This window comes from Salvelinus fontinalis, chromosome 24 (genome assembly GCF_029448725.1).
Source record: "Salvelinus fontinalis isolate EN_2023a chromosome 24, ASM2944872v1, whole genome shotgun sequence".
Taxonomy (NCBI): domain Eukaryota; kingdom Metazoa; phylum Chordata; class Actinopteri; order Salmoniformes; family Salmonidae; genus Salvelinus; species Salvelinus fontinalis.
Genome location: NC_074688.1, coordinates 23429048 through 23443853, shown reverse-complemented (window position 1 = coordinate 23443853; position 14806 = coordinate 23429048). Strand labels below are relative to the sequence as shown.

The 14806-nt window shown below is 44.3% G+C and overlaps 1 pseudogene; it reads right to left on the bottom strand.

The window, feature by feature from the left end:
• Nucleotides 1-566: 566 nt before the first annotated feature.
• On the bottom strand, nt 567-14806 carry LOC129821707 (pre-rRNA-processing protein TSR1 homolog; annotated as a pseudogene).

Below are 14806 nucleotides of genomic sequence, written 5' to 3'. Positions count from 1 at the left end.
ACACTATCTGCATAAAATAAACAATTACAATATGGGAATAAAACGTAAAGACCTAAAGGAATGGCAGTGGAAAGAGCTGGAGAAGACTTCCCCAAACAGAGTGAGCACTGGATCTAAATAGGAAAGACAAGCTAGTTCATCCAAAATTGTGATCATTGTTGTTCAGATGATATATTTCTGTGTAATTCATGTGCCAAACATGTTGAAATTGAGAATGGAATGTGTACAACAGTATTTTTGATCTGAACATGCTCCCTCTGATTATGCCTCAACATTTTCTTCATGTTTTTTCAAGTTTTTATTGTTTGAGTACAGGGACATGACAGTGCATGGCTCTCAGATAATCAGTGAGTTCAGTTCCACCCAGTTATCAGTCACTGCAACAAAGAGCCTGTTTCCTCTTACACAATGCTGCCATCTAATGGCCAGGAAACAAACTAACTGGACCACAAGGACGTTTTCTAATGAAATAAAAATAAACAAGTGATTTGGTCTGATTGGTTTTATTTAATACAAATGACAATGCATCTCTTGGAGTGAAAATGTCATTGCCACAGTCCATCAGAACAGACTCCAAAACCCATATAGTACACCTGTATGTGTACATCCCCACTGAGCTGTACATAGACCACTGAGCCACTCGGGAGCGCAGGAGAGATACAGGCTCAAATACAGCTAGAGATACTAATTCAGCCACACATCAGATACACAAACATTTATATGAACACAGAAACCAAGAATGTCAGTGTGTTCCTCTGGTCTTCCCCATCTTCAAACAGATAGAGACATACTAATTCAGCCAAACATCCCTCTATCCAGGCCCTTACCATCCTCCCTCTGTCTGAAGAGCAGTACCCCAGCGGTGGGGAATGTAATGGGGGCGTATACAGAAACCACCGTGGGGGCTCGAAGGAAACGCTCCAGCTTGTGCTTGTCGGGTGGAGAGAGAGCCAATCATAGGTTAGATACAACACTGAGCCGAACACTGACTGTAGACATGGTTCCATCACTTGCTTTGTTAATGCTAAAGTGCTGAAAGCTAGCCAACACAATACTCCAGTCACCACAGTGTCAGCATATTTGCCATACTTTCTATTCAATAGATAATTTTGTTCAAGACATAAATGGTGCAGTTTAGCCAGGTCCCCCAACCTGATGTGTGCTGGGAGAAGATGGGGCAGGCCCTGAACCTCCTGAATCCACAGTGGAACACCAGCTCCTCTTTAGACTTGATAGGGTCTGTGTTGCTGGGGTGTCTCCTCACCAGCATGTGCATCACTGACATCTAATCACAGAGGATAGAAAGAAACCAAGGGGTAAGGAACTGGAAGAATAGTTTCTGATGAACTATAGTGTTAATAAGACCATAAGCTAGGGTTGTTAGAATTATAACTTCTATCTATCTATCCTTCGGAAAGTATTCAGACCCATTGACTTTTTCCACATTTTATTAAGTTAGCCTTATTCTAAAATGTTTCTCTCATCAATCTACACACAACACCCCATAATGACAAAACAAAAACAGGATTTTAGAAATGTTATCAAATTTTATAAAAAACAAAACTGAAATATCACATTTACATAAGTAATCAGACCCTTTACTGAGTACTTTGGTGAAGCACCTTTGGCAGAGATTACAGCCTCAAGTCTTCTTTGGTATGACGCTACAAGCTTGGCACACCTGTATTTGGGGAGTTTCTCCCATTCTTCTCTGCAGATCCTCTTAAGCTATGTCAGGTTGGATGGGGAGCGTTGCTGCACAGCTATTTTCAGGTCTCTCCAGAGAAGTTTGATTGGGTTCAAGTCCGTGCTCTGGCTGGGCCACTCGAGGACGTTCAGACTTGCCCCAAAGCCACTCCTGCGATGTCTTGGCTGGAGCAGGTTTTCATCAAGGATCTCTCTGTACTTTGCTTCGTTCATCTTTGTCTCAATCCTGACTAGTCTCACAGTCTCTGCCGCTGAAAAACATCCCCACAGCATGATGCTGCCACCACCATACATCACCGTAGGGATGGTGCCAGTTTTCCTCCAGAAGTTGACACTTGGCATTCAGGCCAAAGAGTTCAATCTTGGATTCATCAGACCAGAGAATCTTGTTCCTCATGGTCTGACAGTCTTTAGGTGACTTTCGGCAAACTCCAAGGGCTGTAACCCTTTTACTGAGGAGTTACAGAGTTACTCTACCATAAAGGCCTGATTGGTGGAGTGCTGCAGAGATGGTTGTCCTTCTGGAAGGTCTACCATCTCCACAGAGGAGCTCTAGAGCACTGTCAAAGTGACCATCGGGTTCTTGGTCACCTCCCTGACCAAGGCCTTTCTCCCCCGATTGCTCAGTTTGGACGGGCGGGCAGCTCTGGGAAGAGTCTTGGTGGTTCCAAACTTCTTAAATTTAAGAATTGGAGGCTACGGTGCTCTTGGGAACCTTCAATGCCGCAGAAATGTTTTGGTACCCTTCCCCAGATCTGTGCCTCAACACAATCCTGTCTAGGGGCTCTACGGACAATTCCTTTGAATCATGCCAATCAATTGAATTTACCACAGGTGGACTCCAATCAAGTTGTAGAAACAACAAGGATGATCAATGGAAACAGGATGCAACTGAGCTCAATTGAGTCTCATAGCAAAGGGTCTGAATACTTATGTAAATAATGTATTTCTGTTCTTTACTTTGAATAAATGTACAGAAATGTCTGAAAAACAGTTTTTTTCTTTGTCATTATGGGGTATTGTGTGTAGAAGGCTGAGGATTTTTTATTTAAAATCCATTTTAGAATAAGGCTGTAATTTAACAAAATGTGGAAAAAGTCCAAGGGTCTGAATACTTTCCGAAGGCACTGTACACACGCACAAATACACGCACACACGTTCAATAGTATGTGGACACGTTCTCGTCGAACATCTCATTCCAAAATGATGGGTATTAATATGGAGTTGATCCCCCCTTTGCTGCTATAACGGCATCCACTCTTCTGGGAAGGCTTTCCACTAGATGTTGGAACATTTCTTTGGGAACTTGCTTCCATTCATCCACAAGAGTATTAGTGAGGTCGGGCACTGATGTTGGGCAATTAGGCCTGGCTTGCAGTCGGCATTCCAATTCATCCCAAAGGTGTTTGATGGGAATGAGGTCAGTGCTCTGTGCAGGCTAGTCAAGTTCTTCCACACCGCTCTCGACCAACCATTTCTGTATGGACCTTGCTTTGTGCACGGGGGCATTGTCTTGCTGAAACAGGAAAGGGCCTTCCCCAAAGTTTTGCCACATAGTTGAAACCACAGAATCATCTAGAATGTCATTGTATGCTGTTGCATTAAGATTTCCATTCACTGGAACTAAGGGGCCGAGCCTGAACCATGAAAAACAGCCCCAGACCATTACTCCTCCTCCACCAGACTTTACAGTTGGCACTATGCATTTGGGCAGGTAGCGTTCTCCTGGCATCCGCCAAACCCAGATTCGTCCGTCGGCCTGCCAGATGGTGAAGCGTGATTCATCACTCCAGAGAACACGTTTCCACTGCTCCAGAGTCCAATGGTGGCGAGCTTTACACCACTCCAGCCGACGCTTGGTATTGCGCATGGTGATCTTAGGCTTGTGTACGGCTGCTTGGCCATGGAAACCCATTTCATGAAGCTACCGACAAACAGTTATTGTGCTGACGTTGCTTCCATAGGCCATTTGGAACTCAGTAGTGAGTGTTGCAACCCAAGACAGGCGATTTTTACTACGTACTTCAGCACTTGGTGGTCCTGTTCTGTGAGCTTGTGTGGCCTACCACTTTGCGGCTTAGCCGTTGTTGCTCCTAGACGTTTCCACTTCACAATAACAGCACTTACAGTTGACCGGGGAAGCTCTAGCAGGACAGAAATGAGACAAACTGACTTTTTGGAAAGGTGGCATCCTATGACGGTGTCATGTTGAAAGTCACTGAGCTCTTCAGTAAGGCCATTCTACTGCCAATGTTTGTCTATAGAGATAGCATGGCTGTGTGCTCGATATTATATACCTGTCAACAACGAGTGGGGCTGAAATAGCCACTAATTTGAAGGGGTGTCCACATACTTTTGTATATATAGTGCATAGTTATAATATACAAATTTATATATATTCAGAATTTCTATTATTCTGTAGTTTATCTACACTTTTAGCAACATATTTTACAGCAGAAATGGGTTACAATTCTTAACTTTCAGACTTAAGACACATTCATTCAGGAGTATGCCAGTACTGTATACCTTCTGTTCATGTGGCAGTAAGGAGACCAGCACCAGAGGCCTGCCTGTCTGGACACTCTCCATCACCGTGGGGATAACATCCACTACATGGAGGGTCACATACCAGCCCACTTAGAGAGCAGAGCAGGGTTAATGGATGGGGGGGGCACAGAGAGGGGACAGGGATGAAACAGAATGTCACACACACACGGCAGACTCTTACCATGGCCCCCTCTTCCTCCTGCGCAGCCTCAGCCAGTACGCAGCGGCTTGTGCGCTCAAAGCTCTGGAACTGGAAGATGCGGGAGTAGTCTGCAGGCAGGTTCTCCACGGGGTCCCAAGGGGAGGAGCGGAAACTCTTCAGGCCCCTGTAACGCTGGAACCTGAGCACACAGGAAATTAGCAACGTCAACGTATAGCTAAATAATTACGCTTGGCCAGGACGTCCTGGAAAGTAAAGTTTGGGCGTTAACGGCTCGAAGGCATTGTCTACTACATATGACCAGATGTTTCAGACAAGTTTGGTACATTCCTCCCTCCTCAGACTTTCCCTTGAGTGTTGCTAAAGGAAATGTTACATCTTGGAGTGCTTTGACTCTTTGACCAGAGGCCAGGATCAAGTCACTGGCTGGAAATGAGCTGTTCATCAAGGTTATCACATTCTGCTTGACCATTTTTCCAAATGTAAATATAAACTCAACGTACAGGTAACCACCAAAATAACGGAAACACTTGAGTAAATGAGGGACACAAAGTATATTGAAAGCAGGTACTTCCACACAGGTTTGGTTCCTGAGTTAATTAAGCAATTAACATCCCATCATGCTTAAGGTCATGTATAAAAATGCAGAAATTGCCATTATTTTGGCTACTATGGCTAGAAGAGATCTCAGGGGTCTCAAAAGAGCATAGAGTTGTTTAAACGGTGTGTGTGTCTCAGTCACCAGATCTCAACCCAATCAAACACTTATAGGAGATTCTGGAGCGCCTGAGACAGTGTTTTCAGTGTATGCCAAGGTGCACTGAAGCTGTTCTGGCTCATGGCGACCCAACACCCTATTAAGACACTTTATGTTGGCGTTTCCTTTATTTTGGCAGTTACCTGTATGTGAGCCATGGGTCGACTGTGGATGTTACATGTCTTTTTCATGGATCGTTTGAATGGTTTTGCTTAGACAGCCCCGCTGTGTTGTAGCCTACATTAAGAGCAGAGGGTCCTATACAGTACTGAAGGAAAAAGGGCCACTGTGTATTTGATAGACAATATGATAGTCATGCCCTTACCTGTTCTTAGCCGATTGGTCTAGAGGTGTGTCCACTTCATCTGGGAATCTCTCATTGGCCCGAGCCTCCCGGTAGCGTTTTAACCCCTCCCCTTCCTCTGCCTCGTCCATGTGCTCATCATAGCGCTGGTCTGATCCACCCTTGTTTGATGTGGAATTCAGCTCCTCCTCCTCAGAGCCACAACCTGGGGCGGCATCCTAAACCAAATGGAAAAAGACAGGATGTTTCTACTAGGGCTGGGAATTGCCAGGGATCTTATAATACGATATTATCACAATACTTGGGTGCTGATGTGATATGTATTGCGATTCTCACAATTCTATATGTATTGCGATTAGATACTGTGATTTTACTGTGATTCGATGTTCCAAACATATTGCTCACTATATGTCTGCTGCAGAAGGACAAGAGACAGCCATGAGAAAACGAGTTTTGATCAGACATTGAAATAAAAGTGCTGAAAACAAAATTGGCTCCCTATTAAACAAGCTATGAAGTAAATATGCTGGAATTTTGGTGAAAGTACAGCCATCTGGCGCAAAAATAATATTGCGATATTGTCAATACAATATATCGTCAAAAATAATATCCCGACGATATGCAACTGTATCGATCCCCCCATCCCTAGTTTCTACTGTAGAGCTAATGTACATACTACATCATATACATTACTTTTTCCACATTTTGTTAAGTTACAGGCTTATTCTAAAATGTATTAAATTAGTTTTTCTTCAATCTACACAACACCCCATAACGACAGAGCAAAAACAGGTTTAGAAATGTTTGCTAATTTATAAAAAATATAGAAACTTAAATATCACATTTATATAAGTACTCAGACCCTTTCCTCAGTACTTTGTTGAAGCACCTTTGGCAGTGATTACAGCCTCGAATCTTCTTGGGTATGACGCTACAAGCTTGGCACACCTGTATTTGGGGAGTTTCTTCCATTTTTCTCTGCAAATCCTCTCAAGCTCTGTCAGGTTGGATGGGAGCGTTGCTGCACAGCTATTTTCAGGTATTTCCAGAGATGTTCGGTCAGATTCAAGTCCGGGCTCTGGCTGGGCCACTCAAGGACATTCAGAGACTTGTACCGAAGCCACTCCTGTGTTGTCTGGCTGTGTGCTTAGGGTCGTTGTCATGTTGGAAGGTGAACCTTCGCCCCAGTCTGAGGTCCTGAGCGCTCTGGAGCAGATTTTCATCAAGGATCTCTATGTACTTTGCTTTGTTCATCTTTGCCTCGATCTTGACTAGTCTCCCAGTCCCTGCCGCTGAAAAATATCCCCACAACATGATGCTGCCACCACCATGCTTCACCGTAGGGATGGTGCCAGGTTTGCTCCAGACGTGACGCTTAGCATTCAGGCCAAAGAGCTCAATCTTGGCTTCATCAGACCATAGAATCTTGCTTCTCATGATCTAAAAGTCTTTAGTTGCCTTTTGGCAAGCTCCAAGCGGGCTGTCATGTACCTTTTACTGAGGAGTGGCTTCAGTCTGGTCACTCTACCATAAAGGCCTGATTGGTGGAGTGCTGTAGAGATGGTTGTCCTTCTGGAAGGTTCTCCCATCTCCACAGAGGAACTCTAGAGCTCTGTCAGAGTGACAATCGGGTTCTTGGTTACCTCCCTGACCAAGACCCCCGATTGGGAAGGGAAAGGGGATACCTAGCCAGTTGTACAACAGAATGCATTCAAATGAAATGTGTCTTCCACATTTAACCCAACCCCTCAGAGAGGTGCGGCGGGGCTACCTTAATCTCAGTTTGGCCAGGCTGACAGCTCTAGGAAGAGTCTTGGTGGTTCCAATCTTCTTACATTTAAGAATGATGGAAGCAATTGTGTTCTTGGGGACCTTCAATGCTGCAGAAATGTTTTGGTACCCTTCCCCAGATCTGTGCCTTGATACAATCCTGTCTCGGAGCTCTACGGACAATTTCTTTGACCTCATGGCTTGGTTTTTGCTCTGACATGCACTGTCAACTGTGAGACCTTATATAGACAGGTGTGTGCCTTTCCAAATCATGTCCAATCAATTGAATTTACCATAGGTGAACTCTAATCAAGTTGTAGAAACATCAAGGATGATGAATGGAAACAGGAGGCACCTGAGCTCAATTTCAAGTCTCATAGCAAAGGGCCTGAATACTTATGTAAATAAGGCATTTCTGTTTTTTCACTTTGCCATTATGGGGTATTGTGTGTAGATTTCTGAGTATTTTGATTTATTTAATCCATTTTAGAATAAGGCTGTAACAAAATGTGGGAAAAGTCAAGGGGTCTGAATACTTTTCGAAGGCACCGTATGTAATGTGAACTACTGGTGTTAATGAGGTTCAAGCCAAGGGCATTATACTACTTATAAACCTAATGGTGTTGGCCCAAGGAAGTTAGAAGAAGTGTACAAGTGGTTCTCACCGAAGTGGCATTACAGTAAGCAAGAGATACATGAGAGGGAAATCCACACTGCATGGGGTCGATTCACAACCTTCAGAACAAATCCAGCTGTAATAATAATAATAATCATGATCATCCCCAGCACCCTTTCCTCCATTGTTAACATCTCCTAGATGTTAAATCCTGTCCAACCCCAACATCAAACACATTCTAATAACGATGAAAGAAAATAAATGGAGCTGAACCTTTTCTCCAAAGACGAATTTCCCCCTTTCTTTCAAGCAGGGCTGCTATAAATAAATGGCCGTCCCTCCCTTGGTCCAGACAGGAAGTTGTGTCCGCGGAGCAGGAAGTCAGGTGGCTTCTCTCGGGACCCTTGCTCCAAACACTATTGTTGCCACGGTGAGCAGCCTGGCACTACAGCCCAGAGGCAGACACTGAGAAAACAAACAGCTGCGGCGCTGCAGACCAACCACGGGTTACGTATACACTGTTTTGTTCCACCCCCAACCACACACCGTCCGGCGCCGCAACTTTTTTTCTCCACCAATCACTGTCCTGTCTGAGCTGCTTCCCCCTGAAGTCTTCCGCATCACCCCACATCAGCTCAGACATCTCAACAATCAACTCAGACTGTAGGATCACCCTCTTCTCCTTACACTACCCTGTCTGCTTACACTTTCCTTTAGTGGTTTCACTATTGCAACAGGCAGAGGGTAAACAAACACGTAAATAAACACCTTAGCAGTGCACCCAATGCCCTGGGACAGGACGAGGTCAGCGTAACAGTTGTCACTCTTTCTTCTGTATTAATGGCTACACCAACTGAGTTGACCTTCACATTTATTTATGCACTGTCTCTATGAACACTCACAGGAGTCCACACACTCACACACATAACATGCACACACATTTACACTAACTCTACACACACATAATCTTAATTTACACTGCTACTACTCTGTCATACATCCTGATGCCTAGTCACCCTACCCCTATACAGTGGGGCAAAAAAGTATTTAGTCAGCCACCAATTGTGCAAGTTCTCCCACTTAAAAAGATGAGAGAGGCATGTAATTTTCATCATAGGTACACTTCAACTATGACAGACAAAACGAGAAAAAGAAATACAGAAATTCACATTGTAGGATTTTTAAAACATTTATTTGCAAATTATGGTGGAAAATAAGTATTTGGTCAATAACAAAAGTTTATCTCAATACTTTGTTATATACCCTTTGTTGGAGGTCAAACCGTTTGACAGAGGTCAAACGTTTTCTGTAAGTCTTCACAAGGTTTTCACACACTGTTGCTGGTATTTTGGCCCATTCCTCCATGCAGATCTCCTCTAGAGCAGTGATGTTTTGGGGCTGTTGCTGGACAACACGGACTTTCAACTCCCTCCAAAGATTTTCTATGTGGTTGAGATCTGGAGACTGGCTAGGCCACTCCAGGACCTTGAAATGCTTCTTACGAAGCCACTCCTTCGTTGCCCGGGCGGTGTGTTTGGGATCATTGTCATGCTGAAAGACCCAGCCACGTTTCATCTTCAATGCCCTTGCTGATGGAAGGAGGTTTTCACTCAAAATCTCACGATACATGGCCCCATTCATTCTTTCCTTTACACGGATCAGTCGTCCTGGTCCCTTTGCAGAAAAACAGCCCCAAAGCATGATGTTTCCACCCCCATGCTTCACAGTAGGTATGGTGTTCTTTGGATGCAACTCAGCATTCTTTGTCCTCCAAACACGACGAGTTGAGTTTTTACCAAAAAGTGATATTTTGGTTTCATCTGACCATATGACATTCTCCCAATCTTCTTTTGGATCATCCAAATACTCTCTAGCAAACTTCAGACGGGCCTGGACATGTACTGGCTTAAGCAGGGGGACACGTCTGGCACTGCAGGATTTGAGTCCCTGGCGGCGTAGTGTGTTACTGATGGTAGGCTTTGTTACTTTGGTCCCAGCTCTCTGCAGGTCATTCACTAGGTCCCCACGTGTGGTTCTGGGATTTTTGCTCACCGTTCTTGTGATAATTTTGACCCCACGGGGTGAGATCTTGCGTGGAGCCCCAGATCGAGGGAGATTATCGGTGGTCTTGTATGTCTTCCATTTCCTAATAATTGCTCCCACAGTTGATTTCTTCAAACCAAGCTGCTTACCTATTGCAGATTCAGTCTTCCCAGCCTGGTGCAGGTCTACAATTTTGTTTCTGGTGTCCTTTGACAGCTCTTTGATCTTGGCCATAGTGGAGTTTGGAGTGTGACTGTTTGAGGTTGTGGACAGGTGTCTTTTATACTGATAACAAGTTCAAACAGGTGCCATTAATACAGGTAACGAGTGGAGGACAGAAGAGCCTCTTAAAGAAGAAGTTACAGGTCTGTGAGAGCCAGAAATCTTGCTTGTTTGTAGGTGACCAAATACTTATTTTCCACCATAATTTGCAAATAAATTCATAAAAAATCCTACAATGTGATTTTCTGTATTTTTTTTCTCATTTTGTCTGTCATAGTTGAAGTGTACCTATGATGAAAATTACAGGCCTCTCTCATCTTCTTAAGTGGGAGAACTTGCACAATTGGTGGCTGACTAAATACTTTTTTTGTCCCACTGTACATATCTACCTCTATCACTCCAGTATCCCTGCACATTGTAAATATGGTACTGGAACTGACCCTGTATATAGCTTTTTACTTTCTCCTGTTCTTATTTCTAGTGTCTTTGCTCTTCCTTATGTTATTTTTACTATTACATTGTTTTTGAATACTGCATTATTGGGTTTAGAGCTTGCAAGAAAAGCATTTCACTGTACTTGGGCACGTAACAATAAAACTTGAAACTAATGTATGTGCTGGAAAAATACATACATAAGCATTCTTCTGTGCAGACTTTTCAGTTTCCCAGGCTGTGGATTGTATTCTCTACTCACCACCTGAGAGTTAAGGTCCTCTCCATCTATGGATTCGTCCATCCTCCTCATCGTCCGTGCTCACTTCACCCTTCTCGCCATCCTCATCCTCCTCATCCACAATCCACATGGCCTGGTAGTCTGATGTCCCCTTAGGCACCTTCATAGCACGCTTGCTCTTTCTGGCCTCTGAGGGAAGGACGAGGGAGGAAGGAGAACATTTATTTAAAAAGTTCATTACATTGTAAACCAAAAGACAATAATAAACTCAATGTGTTGACATGACCAGTTCAAAGTACCCATACAATGGATGCCAACAACAGCACTGCAACCATAAATCTATCATGTAATTCAATGTAACGACCCTCTATAACTCTGTCCACTCTCTCCCTTCACCTTCAGCCTCCAGCAGTTCAGTATCAATGGGCCAGGTCTGCTCTCCATCCATGGGGTCTACCCCTGCCTCGGCCTGCAGACTCTCCCTGCGAGCTGGGTCTGCCTTCATCAGCACCCGCACTGACGCCACCTCATCAACACCACCATCCTGAAACACATAGAGAGCAGTTAGCACGTACTGCCAACAAGCAGAAGCAGCACTGATAAATGCCTTCACTATAGTTTGTAAATTATTAATTAAATCACCGTCAATTTTCTATGTAATGATATCAGCCCGTGATAAGCTGTGACCATCTTCGTAACATTGCAAAAATCTGAAATGTTGTGCCCAAAAATGCAGAAAAGCTAAACAATGCCTTTGTCAGTTCTAGATTAGACTACTGCAATGCTATACTCTCCAGCTAAACTGATAAATAAAATTCAGTTAGTGCTAAATACGGCTGCTAGAATCTTCACTTGAACCAAAAATATTTATCATATTACTCCAGTAATATTACTCACTTCCTGTTAAGGCTGATTTCAAGGTTTTACTGCTAACCTACAAAGCATTACATGGACTTGCTCATACCCATCTCTCCGATTTGGTACATAGCTACACGTACGCTACGGTCACAAGACGCAGGCCTCCTTATTGTCCCTAGAATTTCTAAGCAAACAGCTGGAGGCAGGGCTTTCTCCTATAGAGCTCCATTTTTATGGAATGGTCTGCCTATCTATGTGAGAGACGCAGACTTGGTCTCGACCTTTAAGTCTTTATTGAAGACTCATCTCTTCAGTAGGTCCTATGATTGAGTGTAGTCTGGCCCAGGAGGAGCGAAGGTGAACAGCAAAGCACTGGAGTGATGAACCGTCCTTGCTGTCTCTGCCTGGCGGGCTCCCCTCTCTCCACTGGGATTCTCTGCCTCTAACCATATTACGGGGGCTGAGTCACTGGCTTACTGGTGCTCTTCCATGCCGTCCCTAGGAGGGGAGCGTCACGTCGTGCAACGTGGTAGCTACGTTGCTATTATCAACTTGAGTGGATTGAGTTACTGACGTGATCTTCCTGTCTGGGTTTTGTGCTCCCTCGGGCTATAGACCTTTGAGGGCTATACTCAGCCTCGTCTGAGGGTAGTAAGTTGGTGGTCTGTTGATATCCCACTAGAGGTGTGGGGGCTGTGCTTTGGCAAAGTGGGTGGGGTTATATCCTGTCTGGTTGGCCCTGTCCGGGGGTATCGTGGGACAGGGCCACAGTGTCCCCCGACCCCCGCGTCTCAGCCTCCAGTATCTATGCTGCAATAGTCTACAGTTGAAGTCGGAAGTTTAAATACACCTTAGCCAAATACATTTAAACTCAGTTTTCACAATTCCTGTCATTTAATCCTAGTAAAAATTCCCTGTCTTAGGTCAGCTAGGATCACCACATTATTTTAAGAATGTGAAATGTCAGAATAATAGTAGAGAGAATGATTTATTACAGCTTTTATTTCTTTCATCACATTCCCAGTGGGTCAGAAGTTTACATACACTCAGTTAGTATTTGGTAGCCTTGCCTTTAAATTGTTAACTTGGTTCAAACATTTTGGGTAGCCTTCCACAAGCTTCCCACAATAAGTTGGGTGAATATTGGCCCATTCCTCCTGACAGAGCTGGTGTAACGGAGTCAGGTTTGTAGGCCTCCTTGCTCGCACACTTTTTCAGTTTTGCCGACAAATAGGATTTCTATAGGATTGAGTACAGGGCTTTGTGATGGCCCTCCCAATACCTTGACTTGCTTCTACACCTGCATTGCTTGCTGTTTGGGGTTTTAGGCTGGGTTTCTGTACAGCACTTTGATATATCAGCTGATGTAAGAAGAACTATATAAATACATTTGATTTGACTTTGTTGTCCTTAAGTAATTTTTCCACAACTTTGGAAGTATGCTTGGGGTCATTGTCCATTTGGAAGACCCATTTGCGACCAAGCTTTAACTTCCTGACTGATGTCTTGAGATGTTGTTTCAATATATCCACATAACTTTCCATCCTCATGATGCCATCTATTTTGTGAAGTGCACCAATCCCTCCTGCAGCAAAGTACCCCGACAACATGATGCTGCCACCCCCGTGCTTCACGGTTGGGAGGGTGTTCTTCGGCTTGCAAGCTTCCCCTTTTTCCTCCAAACATAACGATGGTCATTATGGCCAAACAGTTATATTTTTGTTTCATCAGACCAGAGGACATTTCTCCAAAAAGTACGATCTTTGTGTAGTTTCAAACCGTAGTCTAGCTTTTTTATGGCGGTTTTGGAGCAGTAGCTTCTTCCTTGCTGAGCGGCCTTTCAGGTTATGCCAATATAGGGCTCGTTTTACTGTGGATATAGATACTTTTGTACCTGTTTCCTCCAGCATCTTCACAAGGTCCTTTGCTGTTTTTCTGGGATTGATTTGCACTTTTCGCACCAAAGTACGTTCATCTCTAGGAGACAGAAGGCGTCTCCTTCCTGAGCGGTATGACGGCTGCGTGGTCCCATGGTGTTTATACTTGCGTACTATTGTTTGTACAGATGAACATGGTACCTTCAGGCGTTTGGAAATTGCTCTCAAGGATGAACCAGATTTGTGGAAGTCTACAATTTGTGTTCTGAGGTCTTGGCTGATTTCTTTTGATTTTCCCATGGTGTCAAGCAAAGAGGCACTGAGTTTGAAGGTAGGCCTATAAATACATCCACAGGTACACCTCCAATTGACTCAAATGATGTCAATTAACCTATCAGAAGATTCTAAAGTGATACAGTGATACAGTGAAGTTATAAGTTAAATAATCTCTCTGTAAACAATTGTTGAAAAAATTACTTGTGTCATGCACAAAGTAGATGTCCTATCCGACTTTCCAAAACTATAGTTTGCTAACAAGAAATTTGTGAAGTGGTTGAAAAACTAGTTTTAATGACTCCAACCTGGGTGTATGTAAACTTCCGACTTCACCTGTATGTGCCGGGAAGCTAGGGTCAGTCTATCCTATCTTTTGTCCTGTGTGAACTTAAATACGTTCCCTCTAATCCTCCCATTTCTCTCCCCTCCCAGAGGACCTGAGGCCTAGGAAAGAGAGAGAGAGAGAGAAACTGACCCACCTGCATGCCTACGTCTCCTTCCTTCCCAGGCTTGGCAGGACGAGCGGTCATAGAGTTGAGGGGAAGGGGGTCTATGGGCGCATCGATCTGACTGATCTGGAAGTCTCCAAACCCAGAGATGTGCACCAGCCTGTCCACCTGCAGAGGGCAGCCTCGGACATACCCATACACACTCAGGGTCCCCAGGCCCGGGGGGGCTTCCTCTCTCCCTTTCTCAGAGCTGTTGGGAGTGTAGGAGACCTGCTGGGCCAGGAGGTGAGGCCGACGGGAGCGGAAGCCCAACCTCCTCTGCCTCTGTGTTCCCAGGTGTCTGAGGTCAGTGTGGCATCCTGGTCTGAGTCCAGAGGACTGTTTGGAACCTCAGCGGTATATCCACCAAAGGTGTGGAGTAGAGACCAGGCTTTGTGGAATCTAGCTCCTACAACATGGACTTGCCCAAGGTCATTACTTCAAAATGTAAATTATGAAACCCCTACCATGTACCTATGTTCGTCCTCTGTAGTTGCGTACCTTTCAT